Source organism: Physeter macrocephalus, chromosome 10, assembly GCF_002837175.3.
Source record: "Physeter macrocephalus isolate SW-GA chromosome 10, ASM283717v5, whole genome shotgun sequence".
Classification (NCBI taxonomy): Eukaryota; Metazoa; Chordata; class Mammalia; order Artiodactyla; family Physeteridae; genus Physeter; species Physeter macrocephalus.
This window is the reverse complement of record NC_041223.1, coordinates 34,130,266-34,156,569: the sequence shown is the minus strand read 5'-3', so window position 1 is coordinate 34,156,569 and position 26,304 is coordinate 34,130,266. Positions and strand designations below refer to the sequence as shown.

Below are 26,304 nucleotides of genomic sequence, written 5' to 3'. Positions count from 1 at the left end.
AGCTATGTGATCACCTTTCAGCCTCTCATCTTAATTTTTTTTTTTGAAAGAGAAAGATTCTTAAACTATGCAAACTAAATTTTACTTATCATAAATGCTGGTTCATTAGCTTCAATACTGCTTTCAGCCTCTTTTGCTTCAGAGGAATGATTATATATACTTTACATTTCACCTGATTTAGGTTTCTGTTGAGACGAGTATTTTCTGAATATGTCCTCACTTCACAAAGTTAATTTATTTTCAACCTCTATCTAGTTTTACCACTATGTTGATAAATAGTTTTATAGCAGAGGAAATCATATGGAAACAATTTCAAGACCTTGAAAAATTTTTGTTTGCCTCAGAGAATATGTTTGATTCATTCCCTCTCCAGATTGGAAATACTGCAAAATCAATGTTTTACATGAATCCCAAATGTATATATTCTAGTTAAGAACCTTCAGCATGGGACTTCCCTGGTGGCACAGTGGTTAAGAATCCGCCTGCCAATGCAGGGGACACGGGTTCGAGCCCTTGTCCGGGAACATCCCACATGCCATGGAACAACTAAGCCTGTGTGCCACAACTACTGAGCCTGCGCTCTAGAGCCCATGAGCCACTACTGCTGAGCCTGCGTTCCATGACTACTGAAGTCCGCATGCCTAGAGCCCGTGCGCCGCAACAAGAGAAGCCACCACAGTGAGAAGCCTGTACACTGCAACAAAGAGTAGTTCCCGCTCGCTGCAACTAGAGAAAGCCTGTGTGCAGCAACGAAGACCCAACACAGCCAAAAATAAATAAATAAAAGCAAAAACAAAAAAGAACCTTCAGCACTGTCAGTTGACTTTCTTTTAAGGAGAACTTCTTTTATAAAAAGAAACCATTAAAAAAATTATTTCCTGATTTACTCTATGAGAGAAGATGAATGTGGAGTAGCAAGCCTGCAATAAAATAAGTATCCTGGGTACCAGCAGCTTCACTGACTAGCTAATGAACTCACACATTAACCAAACAATTTTGAGATTCAAAGCAGGACCTGAGGGGAACTACCAATGAATATTTGTAATAAATTATTGGAACTGTATGTGGATAGTTGAAACTTCAAATATTAAGTCTGTGTATCCCAAGAATCCAAGTATTCTTTCAGCAATTATTTTTCTGAACACCTACTCTGTGTCTTAAGCACAGACACTGAACAAAAACCAGACCTCTAGTTTCTTTAAAGACCTTTGCAGCCTATGGGAGAAACAGACTATAATCAAATAATCAAGCTAACAGAACATGAGGTAAGATAAGGAATGGTGTTCTCGAAGGTGTGTCACCAAAGAACGTGATTTTCAGGTCAGGCAGCAGTCATGAGCCACTTCTTTGAGAAACTGACTCTTGGGGTATGAGTAGGAGCTAGTCAGGCAAATTGGGGCAGTGGGTTGGGGAAGGCTTTAAAGGTTATGTTAAATATTTGGTACATTATCCTAATTAAATAATATTGACCATTTAGGTTAGGGGTAGACAAACTTACTTTGTGTAGGGCCAGATAATAAACATATGGAGGCAGCTATTCAACTCTGCTGTTGTAAGGAAGAAGCAGCTGTAGACAACACATGCATGAGTGGGTGTGGCTGTTTTTTAATAAAACTTTATTTACAAAAAAAAAATCAAGGGCACTATCTTGCATACTCCCTAATTAGGTAAATCCTAAAGTTCCTGCCTTAGTTCCAAATTTCTCCACTGGAAGTGGCACAGGGATATTTGGGGGACATTGCTGACATTGCATAGTCAGCAAGCATCAATGTACTTTATACATTGAAAATTGGGTTCAGAAAAAAAATTGGACTTCTCTGATTTTCCTTTGAACTCATGTCACGAGAAGAAAGCAACAGCCTGGTTCATCTGCCAAGAGAAAGAGCATAAAAGACAACCCGAAATGCCAGAAACTGGATTACTAGAGGGAATGAGTGCTAAGAAAATGTTAAAAAGGTTTCTTGAAAAGCAAAAATCGCTTGGGAGGTGAACTTGTTCAAAGCATGCGTTAACTTACCTCTTGCTAGAACAAACTGTATTACAAGGCTGTGCTCCAGCTTGTCTGATATACAGCACCTGTGGTCTCCATAGCCAGCAGACTCTCTACTTGAGAAGTATTGAGTTTAGTGCTCATGCTGTAGAGAATGATGTACTGTCATAAGTGTTCAGATGAAATCTGGAAAAGCTAAAAAGACTTTAAAAACGTGGGTTTGACTTCCCCTTATAATTATGGTACTAACTTCCTAGAGTAATTTCATAAACTTTTTTATGCTCAAGTGTCCAGTTCATAAAATCCTTGTCAAAATTACATAGCGTAGTTAAAATATTTTGGAATTATAACACTAGGCACAATTTAGAAGAAATTTATTACTAGTAGTCCCCGCTCGCTGCAACTAGAGAAAGCCTGTGTGCAGCAACGAAGACCCAACACAGCCAAAAATAAATAAATAAAAGCAAAAACAAAAAAGAACCTTCAGCACTGTCAGTTGACTTTCTTTTAAGGAGAACTTCTTTTATAAAAAGAAACCATTAAAAAAATTATTTCCTGATTTACTCTATGAGAGAAGATGAATGTGGAGTAGCAAGCCTGCAATAAAATAAGTATCCTGGGTACCAGCAGCTTCACTGACTAGCTAATGAACTCACACATTAACCAAACAATTTTGAGATTCAAAGCAGGACCTGAGGGGAACTACCAATGAATATTTGTAATAAATTATTGGAACTGTATGTGGATAGTTGAAACTTCAAATATTAAGTCTGTGTATCCCAAGAATCCAAGTATTCTTTCAGCAATTATTTTTCTGAACACCTACTCTGTGTCTTAAGCACAGACACTGAACAAAAACCAGACCTCTAGTTTCTTTAAAGACCTTTGCAGCCTATGGGAGAAACAGACTATAATCAAATAATCAAGCTAACAGAACATGAGGTAAGATAAGGAATGGTGTTCTCGAAGGTGTGTCACCAAAGAACGTGATTTTCAGGTCAGGCAGCAGTCATGAGCCACTTCTTTGAGAAACTGACTCTTGGGGTATGAGTAGGAGCTAGTCAGGCAAATTGGGGCAGTGGGTTGGGGAAGGTGTTTAGAGAGAAAGGCTTTAAAGGTTATGTTAAGTATTTGGTACATTATCCTAATTAAATAATATTGACCATTTAGGTTAGGGGTAGACAAACTTACTTTGTGTAGGGCCAGATAATAAACATATGGAGGCAGCTATTCAACTCTGCTGTTGTAAGGAAGAAGCAGCTGTAGACAACACATGCATGAGTGGGTGTGGCTGTTTTTTAATAAAACTTTATTTACAAAAAAAAAATCAAGGGCACTATCTTGCATACTCCCTAATTAGGTAAATCCTAAAGTTCCTGCCTTAGTTCCAAATTTCTCCACTGGAAGTGGCACAGGGATATTTGGGGGACATTGCTGACATTGCATAGTCAGCAAGCATCAATGTACTTTATACATTGAAAATTGGGTTCAGAAAAAAAATTGGACTTCTCTGATTTTCCTTTGAACTCATGTCACGAGAAGAAAGCAACAGCCTGGTTCATCTGCCAAGAGAAAGAGCATAAAAGACAACCCGAAATGCCAGAAACTGGATTACTAGAGGGAATGAGTGCTAAGAAAATGTTAAAAAGGTTTCTTGAAAAGCAAAAATCGCTTGGGAGGTGAACTTGTTCAAAGCATGCGTTAACTTACCTCTTGCTAGAACAAACTGTATTACAAGGCTGTGCTCCAGCTTGTCTGATATACAGCACCTGTGGTCTCCATAGCCAGCAGACTCTCTACTTGAGAAGTATTGAGTTTAGTGCTCATGCTGTAGAGAATGATGTACTGTCATAAGTGTTCAGATGAAATCTGGAAAAGCTAAAAAGACTTTAAAAACGTGGGTTTGACTTCCCCTTATAATTATGGTACTAACTTCCTAGAGTAATTTCATAAACTTTTTTATGCTCAAGTGTCCAGTTCATAAAATCCTTGTCAAAATTACATAGCGTAGTTAAAATATTTTGGAATTATAACACTAGGCACAATTTAGAAGAAATTTATTACTCAGGATGAGCTAGGTTATGCTGCAAAGAAAAACAACCCCAAAATCTCAGTGGCTGTAAGCAACCAACTTTTTTGTCACTCACAATATATGTTCATTGTAGTCAACACAGGGCTCTACTAATCTTAGTCACTAATGGAGCAGTCATCATCTCAGTGTTGCTGGTGGCCATGATGGAAGGAAAGAGATAGCTCTGGAGCAATTAAATATTTAGCCCAGAAGTGACTCATATTACTTTTTCTCACAATGCATTGGCCAGAGTATTTGGCAAACAGCACTCAAGACTATCGCACACAGTTTTATATTTGCTTGTATAATTGTTTTATTAATGCTTATCTCTTCAACTTGGTATGGAGCAACATAAGAGCAGGGACTGTGATTGATTTTGTTCAGTTTCCTCCATTCAGTGTCTTAAAACAGTGCCTGGCACGATGAGGGGCTCAACAAATATTTAAGTGGATGAAGACTTTTGTCTAGTCTAGCCCTTTGATAATAGATCATGCAAGATAATGTGCTCTTTCTTGTCATCAGTCTTCAGAAATGTGAGTTCTATGTAATATTATCCTCGAAGTAGATGTAAAATCACTATTGAAAATTATAGCCCTAAAGTTTCTCTTTAAAACAGATACTGTTTAGAAGGAACTGAGGATAATTTTTTAAAATATCCACCTTTTCCCCACAATAGCAGGAGACCAGTTGAGATGGTGGCACATTTGACCTTGGGGAGCTTACTCTATTGGTTCATGCTAATCAAGATTATTCTGCTATAATAAACAACCCCTCGGTTTTGGTGGCTTAATACAACAAGGTTTTTTTCTTCTCTCTCACATTACTTGTCCAACTTGGATTACTAGGGAGGTAGAAAGAGGAGCTCTGCTCAAATAGCCACATTAGGACTGAAACTAATGGGTGCTCCACTGTATGGACAATTGCGGGGCACCTTGAGTGTTGTAGGTACACCTGGAGAATCCCATGCATCTCCTCCTTTCTTGGCCAGGATGACAAGCACCACTTACACCTGTAGGTCACTGGCCGGAACCCCATCACACGGCCTCACCTAATGCAAGGTATCTGAGTGACGTGGAAGAGCAGGTGGGATGTTTGGAGGGCACCACTTTTTCTACCACAGATAATCTCAACAGAGGTAGTTAAAAAGTCTAAATATTTGTATGTAGAGGATCCCCTTTGGAACCATGGGGGTTTTATCCTGGATATGGAACCCCCTAGAAAGTAAACTCATGTTGACACCATGGGGGATAGAGTAGCTCAGTCATGGCTTGCAAAAGCTATCAGTGTAACTGATATGATAAAATGATAGGAAGAGTATCAAATAGGAAATGGATTGGATTTTTAGTGTCACGTCTGGACCCAATAAATGTAGGCTGTCACTGCTGTTATGGTACAAAACAATGAAAGGTCTGTCTGCTATTAGGAGAAACATTTTATGAATTGATGTCAACAGTCATTTCTGATATCATATATTAGAACAGTGTAAGGGAAAAAATGGTTATTTTACTTTTCTAGATTGGTGTCGTACACAGTAACATTTGTTGTACATTTTAAAATATTTTGTTGGTTGTCCTGTAGATCCCCGGACTTCCTGCACTATAGCCCACTTGAAATGACACTTCACATATATGAATAACATGCCAGGTTCTAGATTTTCACATTGATTAAAGAGGTTCTCTTTGGTGTTTAATTTTCTTTTTAACCAAAAAAGTCCATTCTCGTTTTTTTTTTGAGGGACATTTCTCATGGAATAATGGGTCATATTAGGTTACGTTTAGGAAACTTGTGTTTATCAAGCTGTCTACATATCTGTTAAAAGAATTTCACATCTATAAATAAATAAGCTTATTTTTCCATGGTGCCAGAGAGATAGCGAAACTTTTGTATAAAAATATTTCTACCAGCTGAAATATCATGATTGTTATTCTAATATTCCCTCCACAAATACTTAGTGAACTATGTGTGTGTTTTAGAAAGTTAGGGTAGATATTTTATTTTTTTCTTGCTTCTTGAGAACTTCAATAACAACAAAAGTAGATTTGATTTTAATATGTATACCTTAAGATTTCTTTGGACCACTACTAATAACATGAAAATAAATTTGGGATACCAATCACTGAACAAATGTAGGATTGGACAAAAGATAGTATTTAGAAAGTCTTAGTTCGTATCCTTCCAGTTTCCCCAAACCAAGCTACATACTCTTTCCCATATTTCCCTATTTGGTGAAGGACATCCCATCCATCCAGATGGCTGAGCAGAGCCTGGCTTCATCTTATTCTTTCTGCTCCTCATACTCACATGTAATTAAGTTTGTCCTGTAGTTTTTAGTCCCGAAATACTTCTTGATTCCCCTCCCTCTCCCCTATTGTTTCTCTGCCAGTGCAGGTCATGTTCAGTCTCCCTGCAGTGATCTTTCTGAAATCTACACCTGGTATTATCATTCCCCTGATTAAAAGTCTTTGGTGGTTTCCCATCCATCAGGATAGAGTTCAAAGTCCTGAGAGTTGGAAATACTTCTCTTCAGGATCTCACCCTTGCCTGCCTTTCTGGCCTCAATTCTCATTACCTGTCTGTACACCATCTGAACCCAAGGCATTAAAAATGACTTCCAGGTCCTCCAGAATATCCTGTTCTCTCTTGCTGCCTTTCCATTGTAAATGCTATTCTTACTGCCTTCAACACAAAAACACAATCCCCAAATCCCAGTTCCTCAACTTCTACTCATCTCTTAATTGGCAGTGACTCCTTCTGGAAGCCATCCTGTAATTCCTGGCCAGTTAGGCAGCCCACCCTCTCTGCTCTCACAGGACAGTTTAGCCCTCTAACATAGCATGTCACACATTATCAGAATTGTGGTTTTCCTTTCTTGTCTTCTTCACTGCTTTGCTCTTTGAGAATATTAACTGTGTGTTCTTTGTTTATTCATTTTTTATACTGAGAAAATTAAAAAACACAGAAAAAAGAAATACCCACAGTCCTGTCTCTTAGAAATAACAGCTTTTGACATGTCATGTTTTCTTTTTCTCACCAAAGAAATAAAACAAAATACAACTAACCTCTATCTCTACCCTAAATCCTACTCCTCTTCTGCCTCTCTTATAGGAAAGCACCATCATGGGTTTGTGGCCGTTTTCCTTTCCACTAAAAATACTTTTACATATGTATTATATATACATAGTCAGTATTGACATTTATATTTTTACAATTTTTAAAATGGTTTTGTACATTCCATAAGATACTACTTGCAATTTTATTTCAATATTATGCCCATATGTATAGGCCTCAAAAACATAATATTGGGCTTCCCTGGTGGCGCAGTGGTTGGGGGTCCGCCTGCCGATGCAGGGGACATGGGTTCGCGCCCCGGTCTGGGAAGAATCCCACATGCCGCGGAGCGGCTAGGCCCGTGAGCCATGGCCGCTGAGCCTGCGCGTCCGGAGCCTGTGCTCTGCAACGGGAGAGGCCACAACAGTGAGGCCCGCGTACTGCAAAAAAACAAACAAACAAAAACTATTGAGTGAATATGTCAAGATGTAGAATGTGAAATAAATTTTATTTTTTGTCAATTTTATGAGTGAAAATGATATATTATTGTGGTCTTCATTTACCTTTTTGATTAATAATGGATTAAGCTTTTTCCCATTGGTGCGTCAGATGCTGCTGACTGAATTTCCTGTAAATTCATGTCTTTCCCCCACCCCGAGAATGAAAAAGTGAATGTTCACAGGCTTGAGGAAGTGGGAGTATTCTATTATGCATAGGCAGACAGTGTGGTCAGTAAACATTGTATTGTGAAAGAATGATAGAAGGAGAGGACAGTGAGGAAGATGGAAGAACACACTGCTGAGAAGCTTGGATTTTATCATCTGTTGATGGAAATTTATTGATGGACTCTAACTAGAAGAGCAACAGCTTCAGAGCTGGTTTTTAAAAAATGAGCTTTGAAGGATGCTTTGGAGGTCAAGGCAGTAGGGAAGCAAGAAAAGAGCTTAGAAACATATTGCAGTGGACCAGACAAGAAATGGTAATGGTCTGAAATGAGCACGGGGAGGGGAGAGAAATGGCTGCACTTGCCATTTATTTAGGAAATTGAATTTCAGGGATTTGGGTCAAGTACACAGGTAGGTATTTTGTGCACGTAATACAAATATTAATTGTGACATTTACTTAATATGTACCACTGATAGTTATTTTTCCTTCATTAAACTGAAAATTAAGGTAATCAAACCCTATTAAATATTGTCCTATGTTCATCATTTTATATCCAGTGCTAATACATAACAAAGTGTACAGTGAATAAATATAATAGATACATGCACGACTACCTGAATTTTGCAGTGTGGTTATTCTTGCCAATTCCACGTTTTCCCTTCCTATCTTTCAGTCCTTCTCGTTTCCCCGTGCCCCGATATGGCTAACCACCACATCATTCTGTTTTGTTTTATTTGGTTTTCTGCTGTGATGCTGGGACAATTCAGAACTACTAGCAAATTCTCCTGTTTAGTCGGACATGGTCTTTTTCTGTTCATCAGCTGCTCACATTCTTGCTGTGCTGTAGTCACTATGTATAACTGATTTGACTAATGCCTCCTCATTCCTGGCAGATGTTTGAAAACTTACTTCTCTCATTACGGACCCATTCACATGTATTTAAACATGAAGATCATTAGAAACAAGTATCTGGATGCGAAGTCCCTCTGCTACCTTCCTGTTCTCTAAACTTCTCATTTTCTCTGTTCAAAACATGGCTGTCTTTCTACTTTCTGGACACCTCTAAAGGAAAAATGCTGTGCCTACAAATTCTGCAGGATCAAATGACAAATCTCTCAGAGTAAAAACCATTTTTCTATGGAAGAAACAAAGTTTCTTTGTAGAGATGAAAAATTTAATGAAGTTTTTGCAATGGGAAAGAGAGCCGTTTCTCACGAATCTTACTGGGGTTTCCACCTGAATTTCTCTGTAGTTTAATCTTGATAGTTTAGAGGCAACAGACATGGTTTAGTTAAATTTTGATTCCTTAGTTTTCGGGGGTGGAGTACTTTGGGGGGTAGTTTTCAGGGGGCTGTGTTTGTATTACAAAACAACATAAGTTTCCTATATGTACCTTGGGAATCACTTGACTGCATTGAATCGGGATGGAAAATAAAGGTTCATGAATATTTCAAAGTTTACTAGAAACTATCATTTTCTTGCTCTTCTGTGTAGGTCTTCTACAAATTAAGGTCAATAGGTCTGAAATACATGATTTTTATTAGGCATTCAAAGACTGTATCACTTTTTATTCATTTGATATAAATCATAATATAGTGTCTTGTAAGTACAGCTTTTAAAAAACTCTTGTTCATAGCCTGCCTCATTCTTTTTAGATTTATGTCCATGATGTTCATGGTCCTGAATGTGGACTGGGTCTCTCTGAAGGAAAGTGGGTCAGATGGTTGCTTGTGCAGATTGAGGAGAAACTGATAGCTTCCTGGGCTTTTTTGAAGGGTGCTGTTTTATAATACGATTAGTCAAGGTTTACAGTGCTGTTACCGGCCTGAGCACTTCAAACCACTATGCAATTTTATAAACTATTCAGTGCTTATGGCAAAATTCTGGTCTTTTGATGTTGGGGCAGGAGTAGACATTTTATTGGAAAGTGACGCAAAAATAAAGACAAAAACACTGGATGATTGTGGGGAGGGTATTGACTTTAATAAGAAAGTTTGACCCAAGATCTCGAAGTGTCACCAAAATGGCACACAAAAACAAAGTAAAACTTCGGTTTGGAGCCCACTGGAGAATCTGACATTAATCCTCCAATATTTAAAAAATGTTTTATTATGGAAAATTTCAAACATAAAAAATAGAGAATATAGTATAAAAAAACTCCTCAAATACACATTAGTCACTTCAATAAGCACTACTCATCACCTAGTCTTTATTTTTTTTAACATCTTTATAGGAGTATAATTGATTTACAATAGTATTTTAGTTTCTGCTGTATAACAAAGTGAATCAGCTATACGTATACATACATCCCCATATCTCCTCCCTCTTGCGTCTCCCTCCTACCCTCCCTATCCCACCCCTCCAGGTGGTCACAAAGCACTGAGCTGATCTCCCTGTGCTATGTGGCTGCTTGCCACTAGCTAGCTATTTTACATTTGGTGGTGTATATATGTCCATGCCACTCTCTCACTTCGTCCCAGCTTACCCTTCTAGTCTTTTTTTAAATCTGAAACCCTACTGACTATCCTCTCTCCTCACTGGATTCTTTTGAAGGAAATCCTGGATATCTTATCATATAATCTGTAATCTGCAAATATGTAAGAATGTATCTAAAAGACTAAGATTATTTTTAAAAACATAATCCCAGTATCATTATACACTGAAAAGTAAACAATAATTATGTTTTATCATCAAATAGTCAGTGATAATCTAACATTCCTTTTTAATATAATTGCTGGACTACTTAAAGAAAAGCTTTCCATCATTAACTATTTTTTTTAACCCCAGGTAGAGTTCACACAGGAAAACAGATTAAATACTTGATATTTTCCCTTTACTTCCAAGTTTTTGGAAAAATCAGTGAGTTCATTAATCACCTTTAATGGTGACTAGTTTGCTTTTTGTATCTTTTAAAAAAAATTTTATTGCAGTATAGTTGGTTTACAATGTTGTGTTAGTTTCAGGTGTACAGCAAAGTGAATCCATTATACATATACATATATCCACTCTTTTTTAGATTCTTTTCCCATATAGGCCATTACAGAGTGTTAAGTAGAGTTCTCTGTGCTATACAGTAGGTCCTTATTAGTTATCTATTTTTATATAGTAGTGGGTGTACGTCAATCCCAATCTTCCAATTTATCCCTCCCTGCCCCTTACCCCTCGTAACCATGTTTGTTTTCTACATCTGTCACTCTATTTCCGTTTTGTAGATAAGTTCATTTGTACCTTTTTTGTAGATTCCATGTATCTTTTTGAACTCATGGATTTTGAACATATTTGATGTCCTTCAATTCATTGTAGTTATCCCTGTCAGTGCTTAAATTGCCCCACCTTTGTCTGGTGGGAGTGTTTTCAACTTGCCTTTTTTAGTCTTTACAGCTCAATTTTCTTTGCTATTTTCCGTGCTGTCTGGCATATGAAGATGTTGCAGGATTATCTTGCTTGTGTCTTACTCTTAGAAAGAGTCATTTCACGCAGAAACTCTGGTCCTTGTAGTGGGAATTGATATTTATAGGCCACATCTAGGCCTGTAGGGCAATTCACTGTTAATATGTTGGTAGTTTTTAGGTCTTGCAGTGGCTCATGTGGGAAATATGTATTTTTTGATAGTGAAAATACATCATGAGCTCATGCTGGTATGTCCATTTAGGATAATGGGGCTATGTTTAATTTTTTTATATGTTATATTGTATGTATTTTCTCATCTACTGAAAGCTTTTATTCCTAATAATTTATTTGCTCTGTCATGCTATCTGTCTGTATATGTACTTTTAGAATAATACCAATATTAGCATATACAACATAGTTACTGAAATTATTTTAAAAGAATTCCTAGTCATTATTTTGTACTTCTGAAACATCCCACTAGGCATGTGCAGTCAAATTACCTTTTTTGTTGTTGTTGTTGTTGTTGCGGTACGCGGGCCTCTCACTGTTGTGGCCTCTCCGGTTGCGGAGCACAGGCTCCGGACGCGCAGGCTCAGCGGCCATGGCTCACGGGCCACGCGGCATGTGGGATCTTCCCGGACCGGGGCACGAACCCGTGTCCCCTGCATCGGCAGGCGGACTCTCAACCACTGCGCCACCAGGGAAGCCCCAAATTACCTTTCTTAAAAAAAATATTCACCTGAAAAAATTTTTCTGTGGTTAAGCTACCAACTCTAATCACAGCTTCATTTGTTTTATGTGATTTTTTGTTTTAAGGTATTGCAATTTGTTTGTTTTGTTTTTTGGCTGCGTTGGGTCTTCGTTGCTGCGCATGGGCTTTCTCTAGTTGTGGTGAGCAGGGGCTACTCTTTGTTGTGGCATGCGGGCTTCTCCCTGCGGCGGCTTCTCTTATCGCGGAGCACGGGGCTCTAGGCACGCGGGCTTTGGTAGCTGCGGCAGGTGGGCTCAGTAGTTGCGGTGCACAGGCTCTAGGGCTCAGGCTCAGTAGTTGTGGCACATGGGCTTAGTTGCTCCATGGCATGTGGGATCTTCCCAGACTAAGGATTGAATCTGTGTGCCTTGCATTGGCAGGTGGATTCTTAACCACTGTGCCACCAGGGAAGTCCTGGCATTACAATTTTTAAAGTTTTGTTTTTTTTCATAAAAATGTAAAACTTTTTCATAGTTCCAAAGTCAAATCTATGAAATCAGGTATGTTCAGGGAAAACTAGACTCTGTCTATCCATCCTGTTTATTCTTTCCCTTATGTGTCACCATTTTCTTTAGTTTTGGATTATCTTTACATTTTGAGGGGAATGTCTCAAAATAGTTTATACAAAGAATCCACTTAAGGGTATTTTTTCCAGTCTTTTGCTACTACAAGTAGACTGCAGGCAGTTGTTTTGTGTATGTCTCTTTTATATGTTTTTCACTATGTATTTAAATAGATTCCTAAAAGTGTGATTACTCAAAGGGTGAATGTGAATATAAATTAATTAGATATTGTCAAATTCCTCTCTGTGTGGGGATGACCATTTTCCAATCTCAAGACCAGTAGATGATAGTGTATTTTCCCCTGCAGATTATCTAACAAATCATGTGTCTAAACTTTATGTTCCAAAGCTTCTGAGGGTACCTCTGATGGTTAGGGAAGAGGAAAAAGGGAAATCTCAGTTTGAAGGGAGCAGTCCTGGGCTTGAAGTTAAAAGATCCAGGTTCAATTCCTGGCCTGTCAGTGACTACGTTTTTGACTTTAGACGGGTTAATTAACTTTTTTCATTTGTTCCATAGATCTGTGGTGAAGATTGTGTCAACTGAAAAAAAAAATGCACAACTTGAGAGTTGTGAGTTAAGTTTAATTGGGGCAAAATGAGGACTATAGCGCCGGGGGTGGGGGGGGTAGCATTTCAGATAGCTCTGAGAAACAGCTCCAAAGAGGCAGCTGGGAAGGTCAGTGTATATGTGATTTTTGTGAAAGGGGAGTACATGCAATCAAGCACACATTTTTGCAGAAGGTTGCTGCTACTCTTGTGAAGATTACTGCTAGTCACGAGGAGCAGACGTCACCATGAAGGATTTTAGTGCTTTTCTAGGTTCAAGGAGATGCAAGAATTTGGCTTATAAAATCTTTTCCTGAATATATCTAACTATCTGAAGACCTGTTCTGCCAGTTTTCCCCAGAGAATAGAGGGCCTCACTCCTGATCTCCACCCTGAACTCCTTTTAGGGGGTGTTGAAGCTCAGCAGCTGCAGTGGCTCATAGTTTACTCCTTTTAGAGGTAGATGGCAAGTTCCAGTTTGCACGTGACAATTGAATGAGGTGATATTATGAAATATATGATAGAATACCTTATCATAGTAGTTACTCAGCATGCAATTTTCAAATGTAAAGCAACTGAGATTTTTTTTAACTATTTGGAAATTTCTAACAGTGTTTTGATGAGAACAGAAAAGGGGATATCTGTTACTGACCAATGATTTTCGGATCACCGCTATCCTAGATGTTATGATAATCTCTAGTGCTCCCTCCAAAGGCCAAAGTCCATGTTGAACAGTAATTGAAATAATAATAAATATGTATTACATTTAAAACTTACATGCCAAACACTTTTCCTGAATTAAAAATTATATAATTATAATTATCACAAAACTCTGTAATATAGAGATTAACCCCATTTGACAGATAAGTAAACTGGGTAAGAAAGGCTTAGTGATTGCACAAGTTCATGTAGCTACTATGGTTGAATCAACTTTTGAAATTGACAGTCTGCAAGTGTACATGCATGAGTGTGTGTGTGTGTGTGTGTGTGTGTGTGTGTGTATTTGGATGTTTGGGTTTGAGGGAAGAAAAAGTTCAGTTCAGCAAATCAAAACCAGTTCAGTGCCTTGTAGATAGTATGACTATATATCCTTGTTTGCCCAGGACCATGCCGGTTTACACTTTCTATCCTGATACAACTGCTAGTAGCACCAACTTTCATTCTTAGAAGTTACCCTACTTAGGAGTAAAAAGAGGCTATAACCCTGTAGGCAATTTGTGAAGTGGCTTAACGTTATAGTTGTTCAAAGAGTTTAGTGGAAGAATCTTCTCTCCTAAATTAAAGAAAGACCATTGAAAACATCACCCTCCTGGTGGGTGGTCTGCTAACTTCTTTATAGTACCTGGGGGTTAATTCAGCCTGCAACTGTGATAAACATCCCCTTAGAGTTTAGGTCTCTAGTGGAGCTCAGTCTGAAGTTGTAGAGAAGAAAAAGAGCACGCTGCTCTCCATGCTGGTCACTGATTCCTCACATTTTAACAATTTGTGTATTCCCAGGGCTTAGATTAGTGCTTGGCACAAACTGATCACTTAATGTTTTTTGAATAAATGAATGACCCTTAATTGGTCTCTTGCTACTGTGATGGAAATAAAGTTAGCTTAACCAGAGTACTCACGTAAGTTGAATACTCACCTAAATATTTACATTCATATTAATTCGCTGTCTTTTTTCAGAGAAAAATGTCACCAACTTGAACTGGAAATGCCTTTTTAAAGTTATGTCACTATATTTGTTTTTTTTAAAGGAAAATCAGGAACCAGGGTAACTCGTTTGTCAGCCAAAGTCATATTTTTTTAAAAAATTCATTTTATTCAAGTATAGTTGATTTACAATGTTGTGTTAATTTCTGCTGTGCAGCAGTTATTCAGTTATACATATATATATTCTTTTTCATTTTCTTTTCCATTATGGTTTATCACAGGATATTGAGTATAGTTCCCTGTGTTATGCAGTAGAACCTTGTTGCGTAGTCATAGCTTGTTTTTTTTTTTTTTTTTTTTTTTTTTTTGCGGTACTCTGGCCTCTCACTGTTGTGGCCTCTCCTGTTGCGGAGCACAGGGTCCAGGCGCACAGGCCCAGCAGCCATGGCACGGGCCCAGCTGCTCCGCGGCATGTGGGATCTTCCCGGACCGGGGCACGAACCCTTATCCCCTGCGTCGGCAGGCGGACTCTCAACCACTGCGCCACCAGGGAAGCCCCATAGCTTGGTTTTATTTTGCTTATTTACTTTATAATTTTTATGTGTGCAAGTACTGCTCAACATTTGATCTGATAATCAGCACTTGAAATGTTAGTCTATTTAGAGAGTGCACCATGGTGGGACAAGTGAAGGAGTTGTAAAAGGGGGCATGACAATGCAAACTTAGTGGAAAAAAAATAAAGTGTCCACTTGTTAATGAAATAGGCTTGCTAGTGCCAAACCAATGCACAGGCTATGAAAATGTGATCCTGGGCAAGTAACATTTTATTTTCTCCATCAAATGCATTTTTCGATAAAAAATAAACACATTAGGTATGGACAAATGTTTTACTAAAGGAGTTTTAGGTATTAAACAAAACCTGCTAGGCCAGCCTAAGACTAAGGCACTAGAATAATGTACTTTACATATGCTACCATGGGCATAAGAAGGGATCAGGAGGCACGGAGCCCGATACTGTGTAAGCATTGCCTGGACAATTAAATAGTGATTGGTATTCTCATAAGTTCTCAGAATTTAGAATAAATTAGAAATTTTTTTTTCTTTAAGTCTTTGAAATCATAGGACTAAGAGAAATTTGGTTCTCCATATTTATTTTCTATGTTGATGGAGATTAAGTTTCATCTGAGTTGAGCCAAATAAATTAAAACTGAAGCATTTGATTTAGAAAACTGAGAAATTTCTTCATGCTAAAGTTGTTCGTTTATCAGGTCTATTAGATTCACTTCAAATTAATAGGATATGGAATAAAAATGAAATTATTCTTTCCTAGTCAATTAAATGAAAAACAGGACAAAATTGTTCTATAAAGTAATATTGAGTTTCTAGAAGTGAAAGGATTGTCTTCACAAAAACATTTTATAAAGAATGGCAGTGGTGGTGATGTGTGGATGTAGGTTGCTTAAAAATAACGATTATCTAGAAGATATTATGACTATGTGAGTCTGGCTTCTTGAATTTTGTAACACTTAGTTAAACAAGTTTGTTGATACTTTATATATATATATATATATATATATATTTAAATTACTGAAATAGGGCTCCATCCTTCAAAATTTTAACAACTGAATTGTAGTAAAGCATATACATGTGAAACATTTGTTCTAAAATTTAAAAACTGTAAAAATTAAATACAAATTATGAGGATGGAGTAATGCAGAGAAGAATCATGTGAACTTAATTTCTTTTGAGTGAGTGAAATCATGCATGGTGCTCATATATGCTCAGTTTATAAAACATCAGTTTACAAAATAGCATTCAAATAGCCTGCATGGGCTATGTAAGAATAGACCTTTGAATTTGTGTTGAAATTCTTGATGTACCTTTTCTAGCTGGCTACTAGAAAGCAAGAGGTTTTCCTCTCATGCCTCAGCTACTCTGCCTATTAAATCTCTGCCTCACAGAGCTGTCCTAAGAATTACAGATAATACATACAAGGACCTGGCACATAATAAGAGCTTATAAAATGTAACTTACTATTTCTCACTTCACATCAAACTTCATTGATATTTATAAAAGCCATTTTTCTAGATAATTTGCTGACTAGAACTAAGAGTAGTTATAAATGTTTATTATTTTTAAATGCTTTCTATTTATTATGGCCACTGCTGAAATAGTACTAAACTCAAAGCTCTAGCACAAGCCAGGATATCTCATATAGCTTTGTTTCAGAGAAGTGTTTATCAGGCTTCCACAGCACACAATATTTAGTTGGCTTTTTTTTGTTTTTCAGCTCTTCCTCGGCCTGTGCTTTTCAGAAAAAATATTATTCTCTTTTGTATTTCCTATTGGTTCCCTGAAGGGTGTAATTATTCTAATTATTGATTATTTATGGTTTAATTGGGGACTATTTTATTGTAATTCATAGGAATAAAACAACAACAAATGAGATGCAAGTGAAACATCTCAGAAATGTGTATCTAACAAAGAAAACATATATTTTCAAATATGAACATGCATTTAGAGCCTGGCTGGCTGCCCGAACTCCTAATAAGTTGTTCAGTGCTTCAACTTCCTATTATAATAGATACTGCTAATGGAAGCTCTGGGTCCACAGCTAGAGGTAATAACACCCAATAGAGTTTTGTGTCTGGGAAGAAGTGGACTTCTTTGTGGTGAGCTTATAAAATATTTATTGGTTTGCCTTAAGCCAAGTACATGGTAAAAGACTAGTTTGTATTTTTGTTTTGTTTTCAAGCAGGCCACTTTGACTCTTATTTATCTTGCCTTAATCAGAGAGTTCATTGTTGAAAGCTTTAATCTGAAATACTTTCATTGTGTGTTGTTTGTTACTAAAACAAATGAGCTAAAATTAGTTTTTAATTGAGCTGTGAGAACTTGTCAGTACATAAATCACACAATATTGTATTTTTCTATATATGCATAAAGAGAATATTTTAATCAGCATGGGTTCCTGTGTTTACAGGTTGAAAGAACTAGTCTACAGATCTAAGAATGTAGGTATTAAAAATGCTTTTTAATCATTAAAAAGGGGACAATTTCAGTGTTATTTCTTTAATGTTGGGTAGAAGATTGTGATTCAATCAGTTTAAACAAGTATAAACATAGAGATGATCATTTAGGTTGAATTTTGGTTCAGAGAATAAATTCTTGGGATTTGGGGTATTGTACAATCTGTCCCATACAAAGGGAAAAATCACCTTCTTGTGATTTTTGTTTATTTTTTTTCCTGAGAGTAGCATCCTGCTGGGAAGCTTACTTTATTCTCCTAGGTTTGCTTCCTTCTACTTTTTTTGTCCCCTAACAATGATGACTGGTTTACAAACAGAAATTTGTATCAATTGACATAGTCCTTTCTCCTTCTGCTGTCCTGAAATACGAAACACTGTATTGCTATATTTTGGTAAAACTAGTGATCCCCAAAATGTAAATGGATGAAAATGCTACAGTCTATTATGGAAGCAAAAATATCTTCATATTTGCTTTACAAATTTTTCAAAGTAAAATACAGTCATGTTTGTATAATCACATAAAAATTCATTTTAGAATTCTTCACAATAAATTGAAGAAGGTAAAGCAGTCTGCTTCTCATATTAAATAGTGAAGCAAAAAGCACGATTTTAAAAAAATCTTCCTGTTTTGTTAGGATACAAAAGTCTGTGACAGTTGCTGACTTCTTTAAGAAACCCTTCAGGAGAAACTTTTGGTTGGCTATGAAATCTATTTTAAGATAAAATAAAATGATATTGGAATTACATACCTAATTCATTGGTGAAATATTTGAGCAAACTGACCATTTGAGTTTTAATTTTCAAAGTATTTCCTGTGTACTCTTGACATCTGTACATCTGTTTAATTTCCAGCGAAAGCAAAACCCTGGAAATTAGGCTCATTTGAGTATTAACTTGAGAAATGCATTCATGGTCTAGTAATTTTCTTTTATGTCCACATTATTTTAAATCACAGCATGAATTTGCCACTGTAGTCTATGGCCAGAGCACGTTTATTGTGAATTATTTAACCCTTTTTATATTATAGCATATAGTATAGAATAATTGACATAACCAACTGTTTAAAAATTTTAATGCAGTGATAGAGCCTTGGCATTTATAGATTTACCCTATACAGTTACAACTCTTTCAGTTTCAGATATTTGTGAGAAATCTCCAAGGTGTGTAATACACTATGAAATTTTTAAGGACAGTAATTTTTGCTCTGACTTCAGTTATTGGCAGCCAGTAAGTGAGTCCAGCTGACTACACAGTACCAACATTGCAGTGTGGTTGTCAGTTAATTAACACCTTATATTAACTTTTAAAAAGTAATAAAAACTTTGTTTCATAGCAGGAAGTGGTACCTAAAAAGAAGTTCAACTTCTAGTCATTTAAATTTTTTATGTATTATGAGATTTGTGATCCCAAGATATATCGCTCAAGAATGTTATGGTTTGGGCTTCCCTGGTGGCGCAGTGGTTGAGAGTCTGCCTGCCGATGCAGGGGACACGGGTTCGTGTCCCGGTCCGGGAGGATCCCACATGCCGTGGAGCGGCTGGGTCCGTGAGCCATGGCCGCTGAGCCTGTGCTCCGCAATGGGAGACGCCACAACAGTGAGAGGCCCATGTACCGCAAAAAAAAAAAAAAAAGAATGTTATGGTTTTACTGAAGTTAGAGACATTTCTTGTTCTGTGATCAGATTATTTCAGGATGTAGCCTGAAATAATGGGATGTAGCCCTCCATTAAATGAGAAATGTTGCAAATTAGAAATAGTTTGCAACTCTAAGGCATTCAAATAATTATCATCTTCGATAAAAATCTTTTTGTTTTTCTTTTTTGCAGTTTAGGATATCTGGATATGAGACCCAGGAATTGTCACTTAAGGTGAACTACACACACACACACACACACACACACACACACACACACACACATCATGCTTTCACATTTAAATTTAAATAACATGTCTATATTCTACAGTATCCAATTACATTTATGTTTAGTGAAGAGTAGGAAGAGTGTAATTCCTGACTAGCTAGGTTAGGGTAGGAAGAAACCAATTGTATATTTTGTGCAGTAACATTTCAGTGTTTCCACATGGCTTTTGTCCTTTTTGTCTTCACTGTTTGTTGACAGTTTTGTTGTAGATACTTCATGTGCATCACCTCATTGAATCTACTGCTGTGAAGAGAAAACTATAACTAAAGTTGGGGCAATGTCAAAGTAAGGTCCAATTCTCAGTTATGTACAAGGCTATCCAAAAGGAGAATGGAAATTTCATTTAAGATAGCAGAATGTTTTGTTTTAAATAAAAATATTTTGGGTTTCATATGCCAGATACATTGCTGGTACTACTTAATTTCTCTACCTGTCAATGAGAACCATCCCTGAGATACACTGCAAAATCTTTCTGCGAATGAAATCACTGAACCCCAGCAGTGAGTGCCATGGATTATTTATTTTAAATGACAACAGCCACATTTTTATGCACATATATCGATCGTGCCAAAAACATCCTGACTGGGAAGCTGAAGAGAAAATGAAAAAGTACTCTCTTTTTCGTATGAAAACATTTCTAGCAGCAGAAACTGGAAAATGATCCACCAAGAGTTTAGATATAATGTAGATGGAGCCTGACTTAACAATGAGTGAACAGTTACTTCTCACAAATGTCAGTAACATTGTCTTGACAGTGGTTCTGGGTGCCTTTGTGTTGCTAGGCAACTCAAAAGGGGATGGGAAATTTACACTCAAATATATTTATATGTTAGATTTTATACATATTATATTGAGACTATATTACACACATCATTACAGGCTAGTTGTACATTTCTGTTCTCTTTTGTGTGAGCTTTTCAGCATATACTTGAAAGGCACTCTTACCTGCATCCTTGCTCCCTCCTTTTTTTTGAAAATTAACATAGCCCTAATATACACATTGTTATGGTTGACTATTCTGGCTACATGAAAGAAAATATGTAGCTTTTTGGATGCAGAAATAATAGTTTTTTAAAAAACATAAACTTTACAATGTGTGTGTGTGTGTGTTCGTGTGGGGGCCGGGAGGCAGTGTTTTTTAAACAAGAAATCTATGAAAGAAAGTAGTGTCTTTGTTCCACATGTTCCTCTCATTTAATTACTATGATTAATAGACTCAGAGAAAAATTAATAGAAAGTTTAAATCCAGTGAGATTTTAAAGGTCCAAACTGTGGCTATTTTAATTAAAGACTAATCAGCTTGGGCTTTTTGAGCAATACTCTGTGGTGTTTAATAAACTGGTAGCCTAATTTCAAGTGGGAGTATTATACTTGAGAACTGGAGTGGTTTTGTGAATCAAATTTTAAGAGTTAATGCTATGTCAATGCTAAGAACCAGAGAATTAGATATTTATGACAGAAGAGCTTTGTGTGTGGTTTTTTTTTTTTTTTTTTGTGCGGTATGCGGGCCTCTCACTGTTGTGGCCTCTCCTGTTGTGGAGCACAGGCTCCGGACGCGCAGGCTCAGCGGCCATGGCTCACGGGCCTAGCCGCTCCGCGGCATATGGGATCTTCCCGGACCGGGGCACGAACCCGTGTCCCTTGCATCGGCAGGCGGACTCTCAACCACTGCGCCACCAGGGAAACCCAGAAGAGCTTTAAGGAATGGTGCATAATGGATTGTGACAGCTGAAACTGCTGAAAATTGATGGTCCAAATCAAAAGGACAGATTAAGAATCTCTGTCGTATGATTACACACCTGTAACTGTGAGATGGACAGGTGAGAAAAGCAAGGAATACCAAGGATTTTTATTTCAAGGAAGACTCCCAGGATTTGGGGTATCCGTTATCTTATTAGTTTACTCAGTTTCCGACTAGCTGAATGGTCCAAATTTGTGAATGAAGATGTTTTTAGTGTATCACACCAAGGTTATGGAACCATTCCAGGACAGTAGGCCAGAGTTTATAATACCTATGCTAAAGGAATACTAAAGGGATGGAATCTGATCTATTTAGAGTTTGATTCTTATGGTAGTTTGAATCAGTATTTAGCTGAGTGCCTTTTGTTTATTTATTTGTATTGTTACCATTTGATCGAACCTATGTAGTTTTATCTTTGAAACTGAAGATTAAATTGGATGTAAGTTCCACTGTATATTTTGCCAAGATTACTTTTAAAAATAACACTTATTATACAAATCCTGATCACATATCTAATACAGTCTTTACCCCATAGAAGTTTAGAGATAGTTAAAAAGTATCCTCATGGGTATAGTTTTATGGGCAGAGAAAATAAAGAACATGTAAAGGTTTATCACGTTGAATTATATATAGTCAATAGAAATTATTTTCTGAGTGAGAATTCTCATAGATATTATATCAGATAATATATGTATTTAACATAATTCTATTATACTTAGCATAATACTGTATTTACCTGGATAGTTAAAGAAGATTTCTGTAGGATGAATTTGAGAGGGTTGATAAGAACCTGATATTTGATAGAGAAATCCCATGATTCGTTAGATTTGTGACTCATCAATGACATATTCAATTACTTAATATTTGTGAATTTCAGAATTTATTGTAAATTTTATGATTTAACATATCTTTGTTATTTCATAATTTAAATCTGATTCTCTTATAGATGAATTTCTGGGTTCTATCTATCTATGTTTTTTATGCTACTTTCATTTTAATTTTCAAAAATTGAATTTAGATATCATTTTCCTTATTATATGCTATCAAACAACCCACTTGACTGGTTTTTCTTTTTTTTGATTAGTGAATTTTTATGTTAGTTATTACCAGTTTTTACATAAAAATACATTTATATGGTTTAATTTCTCTTAGTTATATTGACCAAAATAAGAGTATAATTAGTAGACTTGGTGTATACTGATTTATTTTTGTATAGATGGCTAAATAGTGAACTCTTTTTTTTTTTTTTTTTTACTATTTTTCTTTATTTTTTCCTTTCGAAATCAATTTTTATTTGTTCATTTATTTTTCTTCCTTTATATTGAGATTTAATTGATATATAGCACTGTATAATTTTAAGGTGTACAGCATAATAATTTGACTCACATACATCATGAAATGATTATAACAATAAATTTAGTGAACATCGTCTCATATAAGTACAAAATTAAATAAATAGAAAAAAATTTTTTGTGTGTGATGAGAGCTATTAGGATTTATTCTCTTAACAACTTTTGTGTTTAACATACAGCAGTGTTAATTATATTTATCATGTTGTTTACATTCCTAGTACTTATGTATCTTATAACTGGAAGTTTTAGCACCTTTGATGGCCTTCATCCAATTCCACCCCCTTTTTTTTTTTTTTTAACTATTTTTAGATTTTTGACATGTATATAGTCAAACCTTACTCTCTTATTACTTCCCTTTTATTCATTCTATTAATTTGTGTATGAATTTAATATTTGCTAATATGTAATATAAAAGTGAACAAAACAGATAAGGGCTTTTGTCCTTATGGAGCTTATAAGTCTAATGCAGGAGATAGCCAGTAAGTAATTAAACAATATAACTATATATACAGTTAGTTCTAAGAAGTAAATAAACAAGACAATGTAATAGAAAGTCATTGTGTCAAGTTATTTTAGATGAAATGGCCAGAGAAGACTATGTAGAGGTGACATTGCAACGGAGAGAAGAAGGATGAGAAAGAGGCTGGCAAGTCAAGAGTTGGGGAGATAAGCTCATAAGGCAGAATGATGCCAAAGTGGATAGGCATAATGGTAAGAAAGGGTTTGGTGGGTTCAAGAAATGGCCAGTGTGGCTAGGGTAAAGTAAGGGAGGGGAAGAATAACATGAGTCAAGGTTGGAACTGTAGGTACAAGCTGACTGTTCAAGAGTTCATACCTGTGATAAGATGTTCAAATTTTCCAGTGAACTTTAAGTAAATGATTGAAGCAGCTTTCTTAAAAGAGAAATGGAGCTGAGGAGGTTTGTAATGCAGTGATTTTAACGATGGATCATGGAATCATTAAGCCAGGGAGGAGGGAATGATGGCAGGAAAGGGAGGATGGTTAAGAGAAAGGACCATGACTTGTTGTAATGGGGTACAAGAGTGAGTGAGCTGAAAGGATGAGGTGGTGTGGTGAATGCCAGGTCTAGGGAGGAGCCCTGAGGGTGGGTACTGGAGATGGAGAGGCATAAAAGCGGTTGATGAGGAAGTCAAGGACCTGAACACTGGGTGAGTCACATGTGTAGATTTTGCAGTTACACAAGGAGAGGTGGGAAGGAAGATGAACCAGAAACCATGTCTGTAAAATGCCTGGAAGGTGGTTTTATGAAAGCAGTGGGGGATGTAGTAGGTGGTATAGTTTGATGGTAGAAGCTTCAAACAAGCTGAGATTTCTGGTGGGAAAGAGAAAACTGATTTGGTAGTAGCAGCAAAGAGGAACAAGGTGGACACGTAAACTACTGCTATGTCTTGAAACATTTTAGAAAAATAGGTTTCCAAATCAGAGGTGCAATGATGGTGGTTATTTTCAGTCAAATACAGTCATGTCTCAATACTCACTGATTTACACCCATATGTATTTCTGAACAATTTAGCAAGGATGTATTTCTGTGAGAGCAGGGACCATGTTTGTTTTGTGGACTGTTGAATCATCGGAGCCTAACATATTGTCCTCTTAGTAAATACAGTTTGACTGAAATTAATTGACTAAATTGTAAACTGAGTTTCTTGTTTTTCTTACTTTGATTTTAATTTGCAAATTAAGAACAATGTACTTTTCTTATTTTCTGGCTTTATTTCTAATTCTCTTTCTTATATTCTATTATAGTATATGCTCATATTTTGACACGTTCTAATTATTGTCAAATTATAAACACAATATCTTTTTGACACTTCATAATATTCTATTATATGGAATTTAAAACATTTCCCACTAAACTCATTTCAGGACATATTTATAGTTAGTGCTTGTTGACACAATTTCACCCTGGTTTCAATTTATGTGATCCAGATTTTCAAGTGAAACCATAAGGAATTATCAGATTCCTCAGTAACATTCAAAACTTCTATAAAATATCTGCTGAGTTGTCAGAAATTTATTTTGGAAAGAAAAAATATACTGGAAAGAAAATTCTACTTCAATGTGTGTTATTTTGGATAAAAACTTCTATAAGTTATGATTTACTGTCCTTTTTGTGTAAAAATGCAAAGGTTTCTTTCCCAGAGTTTATTCTGTGTTTATGTTGGCCGCTGAGGTTAGGTTTGTGTAAGGCAGTGAGTTTAAGTTCTCCCTCATTTTTCTCTCCATCCCCCCTTCCTTCTTTCTTTGTTTTCTTCCTTCTTCATTAATATTTATAGATAACACACCTCACATTTTTCTTGTAGGAGGAGGGGATAATGATTGCTCCATTCTTAGCCCACTCAAATATCTCAGCCTTGAAATAAAAAAAAAAATGATTTACTAACATTATCTATTGTGTTTTTTTTTTTAAATGGCCATAACAGCAGCATTTCCTGTCAGGCCTGATTTTTTTTTTTTTATTAATTAATTAAGTTTTGGCTGCATTGGGTCTTTGTTGCTGCGCCAGGGTTTCTCTGGTTGTGGTGAGCAGGGGCTATTCTTTTGTTGCGGTGATCAGGCTTCTCATAGCAGTGGCTTTTCTTATTGCAGAGCATGGGCTCTAGGCGCACGGGTTTCAGTAGTTGCAGCCCATGGGCTAAGTAGTTGCGGCTCGCGGGCTCTAGAGTGCAAGCTCAGTAGTTGTGGTACGTGGGCCTAGTTGCTCCACAGCATGTGGGATCTTCCCGGACCAGGGCTCGAACCTGTGTCCCCTGCATTGGCAGGCAGATTCTTAACCACTGTGCCACCAGGGAAGCCCTATTGTGCTTTATATAATAAGATAGTATAAAGAAAACTTGCTTTTTTAGCATTTTATTTTTAATTTTTTAATTAATTTTTTTGCCTTTACAATGTGTTAGTTTCTTGCTGTACAGCAAAGTGAATCAGTTATAAGTATATATATATCCACTATTTTTTAGATTTCCTTTCCATTTAGGTCACCGCAGAGCATTGAGTAGAGTTCCCTCTGCTATACAGCAGCTTCTCATTAGTTATCTATTTTATACACAGTAGTGTATATATGTCAGTCTCAATCTCCCAGTTCATCCCATCGCCCCCTTCCCCTCCTTGGTAACCGTAAGTTTGTTCTCTACATCTGTGACTCAGTTTCTGCTTTGCAAATAAGTTCATCTGTACCATTTTTCTAGATTCCACATGTAAGCGATATTGTACGATATTTGTTGTCTCTTTCTGACTTACTTCACTCTGTATCTGCCCTCCAAAAGGAGGAACAGGTGAGGATTATCCTACCTGATGATTTCTTTTAGCATTTTATTTTATTTTATTTTATTTTATTTATTTATTTATTTATAATATTTATTTATTTGGCTGCACCAAGTCTTTTTTGTTTTAACATCTTTATTGGAGTATAATTGCTTTACAATGGTGTTAGTTTCTGCTTTATAACTAAGTGAATCAGTTATACATATACATATACATATACATATGTTCCCATATCTCTTCCCTCTTGCATCTCCCTCCCTCCCACCCTCCCTATCCCACCCTCCCTATCCCACCCCTCTAGGTGGTCACAGCAC

The 26,304-nt window shown here is 36.6% G+C and overlaps 1 protein-coding gene and 1 non-coding gene across 2 annotated transcripts in view; one reads left to right on the top strand and one right to left on the bottom strand.

Moving 5' to 3' along the window:
• The window catches only part of LAMA2 (laminin subunit alpha 2), a 621,727-nt gene that overhangs the window by 99,392 nt on the left and 496,031 nt on the right, over nt 1-26,304 (top strand). The window lies entirely within an intron of this gene.
• On the bottom strand, nt 25,924-26,024 carry LOC112064656 (U8 small nucleolar RNA). The gene has a single exon (XR_002891589.1). It is a non-coding gene; the product is annotated as a U8 small nucleolar RNA (small nucleolar RNA).